Consider the following 11,968-nt stretch of genomic DNA (forward strand, 5'->3'; position numbering starts at 1 on the left):
TGCCTTCAGCTTTAGGGATCTTAAATAAGAAATGCCAGGGACAGAGGGATCAGTCCACCCTCTCTTGCTTCGTAAGAGAGAGAGTCTCTCTGGTCTTGCTCCTGTTTTAAAGGTGTGCTTCTGGCAGAAGGAAGAAAAAGAAAAAAGCCTCAGTAGGCTAGAAAATAAAATACAGTTTAAGCCCAGTCCTATGTTTGTTCTTAAAATAGATGTGTTTTAAGAAGTGGAATAAAAATATGCAGACTTCAGTCCATTGACAAACATGACAATAATGACGAAGTTTCTGAATTAAAAAAAAATATGCAAGGAATAAGATTGTCATTGTGCGCGAACAACTTTAGGTAATAATTTCAATTTAAATTGTTTATTAAAATTAGGACATTTTTAAAAGTGTTCTGGGATAGGGAAACATGGGCCTTAAAACTTTTGCTGAGGGCTGATCTGGCCTTAATTGTCCTCACACATGACAGTGATGCCAGCATAGAAGAGAATGGTTTCTGAGGCCAATCCCAAGAATCCAAGGCTATGTGTCGTGTTGTGGAGTAGGGTTGTTGCTCTCTTCTCCGTCTTGCCTGGCAGTTGGTGACAGAAAATAATCTATTGTGTCAAAATATTGAGGTAACAAAAACTAAAAACATGGCAGAGGAAGGTGTAGAAAACCCTGTACTACCATATCCATTAATGTCTCCTCTGATTCACAAACTCCCCTTCCTCTTTTTTTCCTCTTTCCCATTTTCTTTACTTTTTTCTTTCTTTTCCTTAATATGGTTTAGAGTTATCCACAAAAATGTTAGATACTCTTACTTTTGACACCCTTCTTAATTCTTACCTTTGATTTAGATATAAATATGTGTTTCCTGGAAATGAAACTTACTTCTATGGTAAAGTTAGTAAGTTCTTTATGTATTGCTACTTGCAGTTCACTGGGAAACTGCTCTTGTGCAGCCTGATCAGCTATTTCTGTTGGCACACAACAGAGCTGGAGTTTTGCCTAGAGTAGCACAATCTTTTTATTTGCTGGAGAAACAGTTAGTCACCACCTCAGCTATATGATACTCTGCCTACTGCTGTGCAGGGACATAGTTACTCATTCTCTGTGCTAGTGCCCACACCTCTAAAGCTTTGTGATGTCCACACTTTATCAATTTCTTTTCCTAGCACTTCTCTGTAGTCCTGTTTTTTACACGTTTCTGTTGGTTTCTTTCAGCGTCTTGCTCTCAGTCGGTGCCTGACTTGACTACTTGCTCACAGTTGTCATGCCAACTCCCAAGCCTGAAAACTCAAGTAGAGAGAGGATTTCCCCCCCCTCTTTTTTTTTGGTCAAGTACTCACTTCACAGTTACCAGGCTGCATGAACTGAATGCATAAATGTGACAAACAGCTCTGTGGCTTTGGTCTGATACTTAAATTTCTAAATACCCATTTTTGCTCCATGAAGTCTTTTTTTAGCCCTTTCTTAATCCTTGCTGCTTGTCCACATGCTGAAAAATCAGGAAAATCAGGAAGAGATCAGTCAAGGGGGAAGAGATTTTATAGACCAGTTGTTGCATTTTCCTTATTTAAACAGAAAACTGCAAACATATTTCAAATACCCTACATAAAAGTAATTTTTAAAAAATCCATGAGTGTTCAGTCTTCCTAAGAGTTTGATATTACTGAATTTTATTAACTTTTCATCCCAAGTCATTCAAGATTTATGTGTATCAGCTTTCCAAATAACCAAGTTAAAAATACAAGAGAGGTACAGGAAATTAAAAATGCAAACACTTAACTCCTTATACCAAGGTTGTATGCAATCATTATGCCTTATTAGTAATGTGTGTAACAAAGACTTAGTTCTGTGAAATAACGCTATAAACAGTACTTTAGTAGGATTCTTGTAATTTGCAGCTACATTCACAGGTGAATTGCATTGGAAAATGTAATGTGTTTAAAGGGAAGAGACATGGCCATTTCATCTCAGACAGTATTGCCCTTTGGAGATTCTTATAGGTAAGTTTGTTCTAGGTTTCACAGGAACCACCTGGATGACTGGTATAATATTGCATCTGATGTGTATCTTGCTTTTCTCAAGTTCAAAAATGTGTGATTTATCATTGAAAATATTTAATGTATAAATACTTACTGTAATTAATGACAGTTCTTATTTAAAATTGAGCTCTCCTGGATGCAATTTTTTTTTTAAACATGCATTTATTTTGCATGAAGGACTTTAGAGAATCAAATAAATGGGCACAGCCTTTTCACAGTTTGTTCATAGTAATTTCCTTTTCTTCTACAATATCAAACAAGTATGTTTACTTTAACTGAGCCCATTCTGAAGTTGAAGGCTTTTATATCTCATTGAAAAAGGCAAGAAATCTCAGATATCCAAAGAAGCCTTAATCTAGGAGGCAGCTGTTGTAGATCAGGGTTCCAGAGCTATATTAAATATTATCCTACACTTAGGCCATCTTGTAATAATCTCAGATAATTTCACTCCAAATACTGGAGACTATGCAGTTTATCTAAATCACTGACTTATTTTTTTCTAGCTGCAGCCCTATAAAAGGTGAGTCTACGACTTAAATTGACCTTTGTAAGGACAGAGAAGTAGAGGTAATTGGATTGGTCAGCAACTCTAGGTCTTAGTGATAGTAGGTAGCTGCAATAGATGTTTAATATAAAATGATCTAGAGACCATCTGTGTACCTGTTGCCACCACACACTCTACAAAAGCCTGTCGAAAAGGCTGAGAGTTATAAACTGTTGTTGTAAGAAAGATGAAGCATTGCATATGTCTTGGGATCCTGTGGTAACACAATCTTTGTTCAGTAGTTTCTGCTTCATCTGTAGAAGCATATATATATAGTGTGTATACTTGCTACAGGCAAAAACCCCCAACAGGACTTGGCTTTCTGATCCTAATCCAGGGGAGTTGTTTTAAGTGAGCATGTGAGCAAGGTGAAACAGGCTGTCCTTGAGAGCTTTTAATACTTTGAGGAGCACCAGCACAGCCCCCAACTTGTGTATTTCTTCTTGTGCTTTCCATCCTAATACTTGCTAATGACGAGACAGGATATAAAACACATAAAAACAGATGATCAAGCTGCAGAATGACCAAGAACGCTTGTTTACATTCTACATCTGCCAAGAGGAAATAAACTCTTGGTCTTCTATGCTAGGAATGCAGCTTGAAAGGCAATGTTACTTTCACATAGTCTCCCTGATACATCCTTGATACTGCATTTTATGCAACTTTTCCTAACTATATTTATTGTGAGAAGATCCTGGGATGGGAGGAGACAGCCAATTAGAAGAGCTAGTTAGCTGGAATGCTGAGAACCATTGCTTTGGAGGCCTCCCATCACACGGCACCATCAAACGCACTTTGCTGAGTAAAGGACAACTTGTTTCTTTTGGCCATGGCTCGTGTGAGCAGAGATAGCGAAGAGCCAGGGAATCCAACTGGATAAAGAACATCTGCAAATGATGTTCTGTTAATGCATATTCTATCCAAAGAAGCCTTGATACTTGGTCTCAACTCTGGTCTTGGCCACACATGCTGCGTTGTCAGGTTCATTCAGAGTCAGCTTTTATTTCCTGTAAATAAAGGGGGTGCAAAGTCTGTTTTGTGCTAATCCACAATAATGGTGTGAACTACTTAGCAAAAAAAACCTCACCAATTCTTAGGTATGTGGAAATCCATTATTGAACTAACATTAAAAATTGTGGATTTAGAAGCTTAGTCAAGTCTCTTATTGACTGTTTTTTTCTATGTTTTCTTTTACTTTAGTAACTAAAGAAGATGGACTAATGAGTGTGAGAAGTAAGTTGCCTGAAACTCTGTGATATAGAGGCCAAAACCTTAAATATAAAACTTTGAAGAATACACTAGGTGACTTTTGAGAGGAAATTGGGTCATATTGCTGCAGGAAGAGCTATTCAGTGTTCTCTCTAAACTGATTTAGATCTAAAGGAGGACTGATTTAGGTTGGACTTTTCACCAGTCTTGTTTCTATGGGTGCTTGAAAGGTTAGGACACTTAGTTTAGTATTTGTTACCAGTTATGTGATCTAAAGTACATTCTAGGACAAAGTAATTGGCTCTTCAGTCTGATGATCTTTTTCTGAAGCAGAAATACCTCTTTAATTATTCACTTTCATGGTCCTAACATATTAGTAATCATGAATGTATGAGGTCTTCATTCAGCACAAGTGTTCAGTCCATTCAGTTTGTTTCTAGTAAGGTGGGATGAGCTCTACCTTGAAGGTGTTTCTGGGAGAAAAATATGTAGTATTTTGAGAAAATAAAGTTGGAGAAAAATTGTATTTGGGACAAACTTACACTTAGTTCAATTGCTTGAAACCCCAGGCTGAATTTCATGTCCTGCACAGGTGCTTTGTGTGGACACACTGGATTGATAGCTGATGCCATGTCCAAGGAGGTATTGTGGCAATACCTTTTATGAGTCTTCTGTCTCCAGGATTCCACCCTTGATTTAGATTATGGTCTCTGCAGCCTTGTTTTTAGTAAAGAGAACAAAAGAGTCATCATGGAGCAACCTATGACACTTGAATTTTTATGGTGTGGTCTCCAGCAAGGTAGGCTGTAAGTTGGTGGCCAGTGTGTCACTAACAACTGCAAACATTTGTATCTATAGTTTCCCCTTAAAGTAATTTGGATTGCTTGATAAATTAAGATGATGTTAAGATAATATTAAATATTTTTATATTTGTATAATATTTTTATATTTTGCTACCAATTTAAAGCTAATTAACATTTATACAGTTTTTTTAAACCTAATTTTACAAATCATACTGTCTTATTAGTAATTATTACTTGCACAATAAACCTATGAATCAAGTTTTCTTAGTTTACTTTCTGAACTGACTGCTGTTGGGTTAGTTATGCAAACAATTTTTCTCTCTTTTTTGGTTGCTTATATATTCTATGTAACGGATCTGTGTGACTTGGCTGACACTGAGTGCTTCTTGGTTCTTTTTTGTCTCATCTGAAATTCTTTGATCCTCTACTTTTATTAAACTGATTCTGTTAAACTGATAGAGAAAGAACACACATGCTCTGTCTTGGCACTCAGCTACTGTTAGCTAGACAATGGTGCCATGTTTCTAGATTATGAAGAACATTTAAGAAGACAAAGAGATTTCCAGTATCTTCCCTCTGCTTTTTCAATATTAACATTGTATTAATTAAAGGTAATCTTTTTTTCATCATGACTATAGTTTATCAAACTGACTTTCAGCATCTTGGATGCTTTGGGGAAAAGAAAGCTTAAAATTGAAGAGATTAGCTCTTTATATATATATATCAGTAACCTATGAAAATTTAATTTTGTAACAACACAATTCTCAATCAGCCTGTCAAAGTTGTCAAATAGTCTAAGGAGTAGCTGAATGAGAACCAAAAGCACTGGTTCTCTGTCAGCTGGAGGTCCAGTCAACTCAGGAAACATTTTAGTTGAATATAACCAGGCTGTTTTCCACTTGAGAAATGCAAATAATCTGGAAGGCAATGCAGAATAGACCTCATTCCACAATGACAGAACAAGTAAAATAATTTCTGGTGAGATATACTGCCTCTTCCCTCATCAGACGAATTACTTCAGCCTGTGAGGATCTTGGAGAGTTTGAGAATTCACTCAGGAACTTTGCCAGTCTCTCTAACTCAAGATATATAAACTTGAGTCAAGATACACAGCCTGAAAATTTGCTGCTAAGTGGATAGAATAAGATTTTTTTTTAAAAAAAAAGCATTTTTATGACTATATTAAATAACAGGTCAATTTATTGCAAACTTCAGCTTACAGACTCAGAATGAAGGCCACAGTCCTAACTCTAGAACTAACTACATTTCCTTCAAAAATTGTCCATGCTTGATACCTCACCACTGCAGGACTTAGGGCTCATATACAGATATGTAATGTTAAGTAGTTTTTTTAAAGTCTTTTCACATTTAAGCATTTTCTTCATAAGTCTAGGCAACTTCAGAAAGTGAGATGCAGACATTTTTCTTCCTGGTATTTTATCAAAGTATCATTTTCATCAAAGAATAAATAAAGAAAAAAGGACTTTTCATCCACTTAATTACTGTCATTCTCATTATAATGATATTTCCACATGACAAGGAGATAATTTCTCTGAAACACATGGAAGGGCAGCTGATTAATACTGTCTTTTTAATCTTCATGGCACCATCTTCTTCCAAGCCAAATCAGTCCATCACATCCAGTGTTTTTTTCAGGCTGGCTGGGGTAATGCATGCCCACCATCTTGAAGAAGTATCTTTGAGATGATGTGAGGTGGATTAACACTAATTCTTTAGCATCAACAGGTACATTTCAAAGTTAATTAACAGTTTTAAGAATATACATTTTTGATAGTTAGATGATTTGATGCTAAACAGTGACTCAGAGTCAACAATGTGCCAACACACCCAGTTTTATTACAGTTGTGGTATGCTACACCCAGAGACATTTGGATTGAAGGATGAAAAATAGCAACTGATACTCTGATACATCACAATAAGGACAAGGGTTAGACTTCAGGTTAGGTTGCTATGTCAGGTTAGGGAAGGTTATGACAGTGGCATTGATCTTGGGTTTGAAAAGAGCTTTTTGACTTAGAGCTGGACCTGATGCCTGTTAGCTTCCTATAGATGGTATTTTCATCTCAGCTGGGCAGACTTGATTTAAAGGGTCAAATATTTTTCAGAGCTAGAAGTCAAGCTGACACAGTGGTTGAGTCCATGTTACTGTGGGATTTAAAAGGGAATGTTGGAAGTATTTTGAATGTGTTTTACATGGGACTAGTAAGCCACACTTAGCTTTTGCTGTGGCAGAGGTTGCTGGTGAAGCATAAGGAGCTGATGCTTGGAAAGGCCTTGTGAGGGGCCAGGTGAGGGATTGGGGGATACTAATAACTGAGTCAGTGCTGCTGTCCAGATCTAGGTGTTATCAATGAGTCTTTTAAGTGTCATCACCAACAGGAGCCACTGAGATGTGCTTAGTTCAGAGTTTGACAGGGATGGCTAATCTAGGTGTGGCACTGATTTCAGATTTAGTGTTAATGTTTGGGTTGAGGCTGGCATGAGCAGGAAAGATTCTGCAGCTTCTTGGTCTAATCAGGTCAGTGAGGTCAAATTTATGTTTTTGACAATAAGATGCAAACACTAGCCCTAAGTATAACAAAAAGCCCTTTCCTTCTACTCAGCCCTGTAACAAACCTGAGTCTCCAGCTTATCCAAGCTGAAACTTCATGCTTGCTGGTCCATTTCATCTGAGGGCAGCTCAGTGGCAAGACCCCATGGGAGACCCCTGCCACTTAAGTGTGTAAAAAGGGAGAAGTGTTCCTAGTTAGAGTTGGTGTGCAAAGGATTTGTTGCTGATCATAACAGCTAGCCCTTGCATTAATCTTCCCAGCTTGAAGCTCAGGAGGACTCCTGCTTCTATCAAGTCTCACTTCTGAGGCATGGTTAGGTGGTTTCTAAAACTCTTGAAGTTAGCTCATGGATCCTCTTAGGATTTTGGTTCACATCTGAAAGCAGTGCTGACCCCAATCCTAAGATAAAAGCCATGACTCCTGTCAAATCCAAAACTACTTACAGCTACATTGCCCTGGTTTTCATCAGCTTTTTGTAGACTCAGCAAGAAATCAGTGGGCAGCCCTGATCCTTTCCTAAAGTTTCCCTAAAACTGCCATATTCAGAGGACAGTGGATTAGTGCCACTGTTAACCACTATTCCAAGCAGAACTTGATAAGTTTTCTAGGATCTGCAGCAACTCGATTTCCAAGCTGGTATCCCCAGCGTACCCAGGCGTGTGTTAAGGGAATCTGCTAACAGCTGTCCATCCACCCTGAATTAAGTTGTCTCTCTCCAGCTGCAGGGATTGCAGGTCACCAGTTTTTATCAGCCCAAATTCTAGTGCTTCACCCTCTCTGAAGTTTATTTTTCAGCCTAAAATCTCACCAATGCTGGCAATTAAGTGCAGTCAGCTGCCTGTAGCAACTCTGAACACACCCTGATGGCCCCGTTTAGTAACTCAAACTCTGCCATCCATCCTGGGCCAACCCCCAGTCTGCTCCTACAACGTCTTTGCTCAGGAGAGCAGTCATAAATAGTTCACTGCATCTAGGAGGTATTAGTAAGTAATTCAGTGCCTTCTCAGATCATGCAGTGGCACTTCTTCAGTGTTAATCAGGGACAGAATACTTATGATTCAATAGGTAATTTTTCCTGCTTAGCTGTTTTTCAGTGCATAGCACTGAATATGTCTTGCAGCCTACTGAGGTACAGAGCAAATTTTGCTTACCTCCAAAACACCACACAGCACAAAAAGGGTATGGGCTGAAGTTCCTGAATTTCTTTGATTGGCTAGTAGAGGATTTTGAAGTGGCAATTAGGAAAACTATTTCAAGTGCCTTGGAACAATACAAAGACTGAAATTCTCTCTTATTTTGTTTTTTGGTTTTTTTTTTGAATGAGTGATTTATGCTATGCATCCAAGTTGCTTTTGAGAATAGGATAATAGTGGATTTTGAAAATTTCTCCCCATATTGTTAAGGTACGTTAAAAAAAAAGAACAACCCCCTACACTTTACTAAGTGGACATTCGAAAATTAATTATTCCTATACCATTTGCTCAGCTAAAAAAATGCGAATGGAATAAACATGTAAAAAATGAGGATAGTTAATTCCATACGTTTTGGATTGCCTACAGCTTCAGCACAGCTAGGTACGTCCAGTATCAAATGACATCTGAATTATTCTTCCAGCTATATATAAACATGAGCAAGGAGGTCCATTAGCTAATATTTATTGTTTAATAAAGAGTAAAACCCACTAAACTGTAATAAAATAAAATCTCATTTACATTCCGGAATGACAGCTTTTCTTTAACCTCACAGCTGTGTTCATGTCCAACAGCATGTGGGTTAAACCCTGTATCATTTGTGTTTTGTTAAGTTGTGGCACAAAAGATTCTAATCCAGGCTATTACTTTCAAATAATGAAATTCACCTTTTAAAAAAAAATGAAATGTACTTCCATCCAAGACTTTTTTCCTGTTGTTGCAGACTGATGATGTCACTAGCGGGGAGAGAAGACGGGCCATTCTCCACACCTGTTTAACTAGACTTTGAGAAGAAAATTTCTATATCTGACTTTCTAAGGTATGAGGTTCTCTCTTCTGGACATATGTTCAAAATGTAGTTATTCACATGAGAATATTAGTAGGTTTATTAAAATATCTCTAGGTCCCAGGATTTCTGGCATTCACACCAAACAAGAATAAAATGCAGGAGGAGAAACATTAGTGCATTACCCTGTCCCTTCACCTTGACACTGAGTAGGAAAACCTGGATTTCAAAGGGTGAGAGAAAGTTCAGGCTTCACATGAAATCAGTTTTGGGCCTCGGTCCCAGGATTTGTCAGCTATGCCAATTTTTGTAGGACATAAACTGTAAGATAATGTTAATGGAAAGAAAACCACAGCCACCACACTCATTTTCCTTTGGCTGGGCAATCAGTTTAAATCCCCAGAGCAGCCAGTGCTGTATCCTTCCAGACAGCCCTCACTCCTCTAATCCAATCACCACCATGACCAGAAGCTGCTAACTATTCTGTAGGTTTCCAGATTTCTGTCTTAATTGCTGGCCTGCAGGAACTTGAGGCACTAGACAATAGCTGGCTCAGTCAAATGGGTAAACATCTGCCAGCTCTCCTGCTCCAGGCTCTGCTGCAAAGGACCACTGGGACAGGGTCCCCCTGCAGAACCCACATTTTTCAGCTGCAGCTGGCACCTTCGTGAGAAATGAGGACAGTGGTGGGATGCACTGTCCCAAGCTTCCTGTTTGACCTTTGTGTTGCTGGCTGTAGGATGTAGCTATCCTGTGTGATTGTATCAGGAATAGTGTGGCCAGCAGGACTATGGAAGTGATCGTCTCCCTGTGTTCCGCACTGGGGAGGCCACACCTAAACTACTGTGTTCAGTTTTGGGCCCCTCACTACAAGAAATAGTGCTGGAACATGTCTGGAGAACAGCAGCAAAGCTATTGAAAGGTCTAGAGAGCAAGTTTAATGAGGAGCAGCTGAGGGAACTGGGGTTGTTTAGTATGGAGAAAAGGAGGCTGAGGGGAGAACTAATTGCTCTCTACAAGTACCTGAAAAGAGGTTGTAGTGCGGCAAGGGTTGGTCTCCCAAGTAACGTGTGAGAGGACAAGAGGAAATGGCCTCAAGTTATACCAGGGGAGGTTTAGATTGGATATTAGGACAAATTATTCACCAAAAGGGTGGTCAGGCACTGTAACAGGTTTCCTGGGGAAGTGGTGGAGTCATCCTCCCTGGAGGTGTTTAACAGAGGTGTAGGTGTGGTGCTTAGGGACATGGTTTAGTTGTGGGCTTGGCAGCGTTAACAGCTGGACTCCAAGATCTTAAAGGTCTTTTCCATCCTAAATGATTCTATGATTCTATGCTTGGGTACAGTCAGGAATTTAATTAAGACCAACAAATGTCAAGTTGGTTGAATGACAACATTGCAGTGTGTGTCTGTGGTTGAACTCCTTTTATGTAGAGTCCCAATTAAAATAATCCTGACTGAAATAATCTGGTCTCTGTTTTCAGTTGTATTAAGACTTGCAGGAGAGACTACATGCCCCCTTGCATGCGGCAAACTGTACATATGTCAGGCAGAGGGAACTGCAGGTAGAAATTGTTGTTTTCATCACGTGTCAGGTTTGCCACATGCAAGGACAGACAAGGGATGTAGTATCGGCAGCCTCTCTCTGCAGGAAGCTACAGCAGCTCGCTGACCTGGTGCCATGATGGATTCCATGGGCCAGTGACGTGCTGTGCAGGGCAGTGGGGCTTTTTTCTGGCTTGTATTTACCTTCCATTTATTTTAAGCAGCCTTCTGCTCTTTTATAAATAACACAATTTAAGAGGAAAATTAGGCTTTTGCTGTACACTGCCTTTTCCAGTAGCTGAAGTGTGTCCCTTCATAATATCCATTTCTCTATCCCTTTCTTCCCCCCAGTACTTCTGACAGCTCTTATCTCCTGGCTGAACCTTTCCTATAGTTGTGATCAATGCTGTTCTAGTGAAGAGTGGTGAGGACTCTACAACAACACTTACAGAGAAGCCAAGATCTTTGAGGACAGAAATGCTATTGTTATTTACTGTGCTCAGCTGAGGACTGAATCCTGGCAAATGTCTCTGGTGGCTTGCTGTCAGGAAAGCCTTGGGAGGTCCTCGGGGCCCTTCTGCAGCACTGCACATGAAAGAGCAGCATTGTTTCACATCTTAGATGAGCAGCACAGTCAAGGTCCTGCAAGTGATGACTTCTGAAGTTTAACCTGATTTGTTGTATGGGTAAGCCTATTGTTTGCAGTCAAGTACTAAAACAATCAGTGGAAGTAGCCAGTCTCCCTAACGGATGTTATTAGAGAATTAATGGATTATTAAAGGAGCAGCATGTTTGTCCTCAGTTTCACCAAAAACAAACTCTTGCTGACATCTTTTTTTATTCAATAAAAGTCATTGTTACAGGCAAGTCCAAGATTTAGAGTGAAGATTGCAGATTTTTTAAGTAAAAAAAAAAATAAAAAAATTAAATGTGCATAATTAGCAACATCTGCAAAGAGAGAACTTATAGTATATTTATTCCTGTGACACAGAAATAAAGATTATTTTACATTTATTTTTGTTGAAAATGCTGATATTTTGTAGTCTTTCTTTTCTCCTTTCTTCATTAGCTAACTTTACACAAGTGGTTCCTTGTGGTTTGTCTTGGATATCAGGAAGCATGTACAATTAAGCCAGTGAGAGGAGCACTGTGAAACAGATGTGGACAGACCCCAGCATAATTGGGCGGGTGAACTGCTGGAAGCACCGAGCAGAGAAGGCTGAGTGTGTTCTTGTTTTCTGATCTCTGGCAGGGGAATGGAGTTGGCTGATCGTGGGTGTTTTGAAC

At 39.1% G+C, this 11,968-nt stretch overlaps 1 long non-coding RNA gene across 1 annotated transcript; it reads left to right on the forward strand.

Annotated features, from left to right (window-relative positions):
- The first annotated feature begins 2,125 nt into the window (after positions 1-2,125).
- Positions 2,126-11,660, forward strand: LOC127381626 (uncharacterized). Its single transcript, XR_007888771.1, has 3 exons — positions 2,126-3,808; positions 9,075-9,170; positions 11,033-11,660. It is a non-coding gene; the product is annotated as an uncharacterized LOC127381626 (long non-coding RNA).
- The last annotated feature ends 308 nt before the right edge of the window (positions 11,661-11,968 follow it).

The sequence above is a fragment of the Apus apus genome, chromosome 2 (genome assembly GCF_020740795.1).
Source record: "Apus apus isolate bApuApu2 chromosome 2, bApuApu2.pri.cur, whole genome shotgun sequence".
NCBI classification, from domain to species: Eukaryota; Metazoa; Chordata; class Aves; order Apodiformes; family Apodidae; genus Apus; species Apus apus.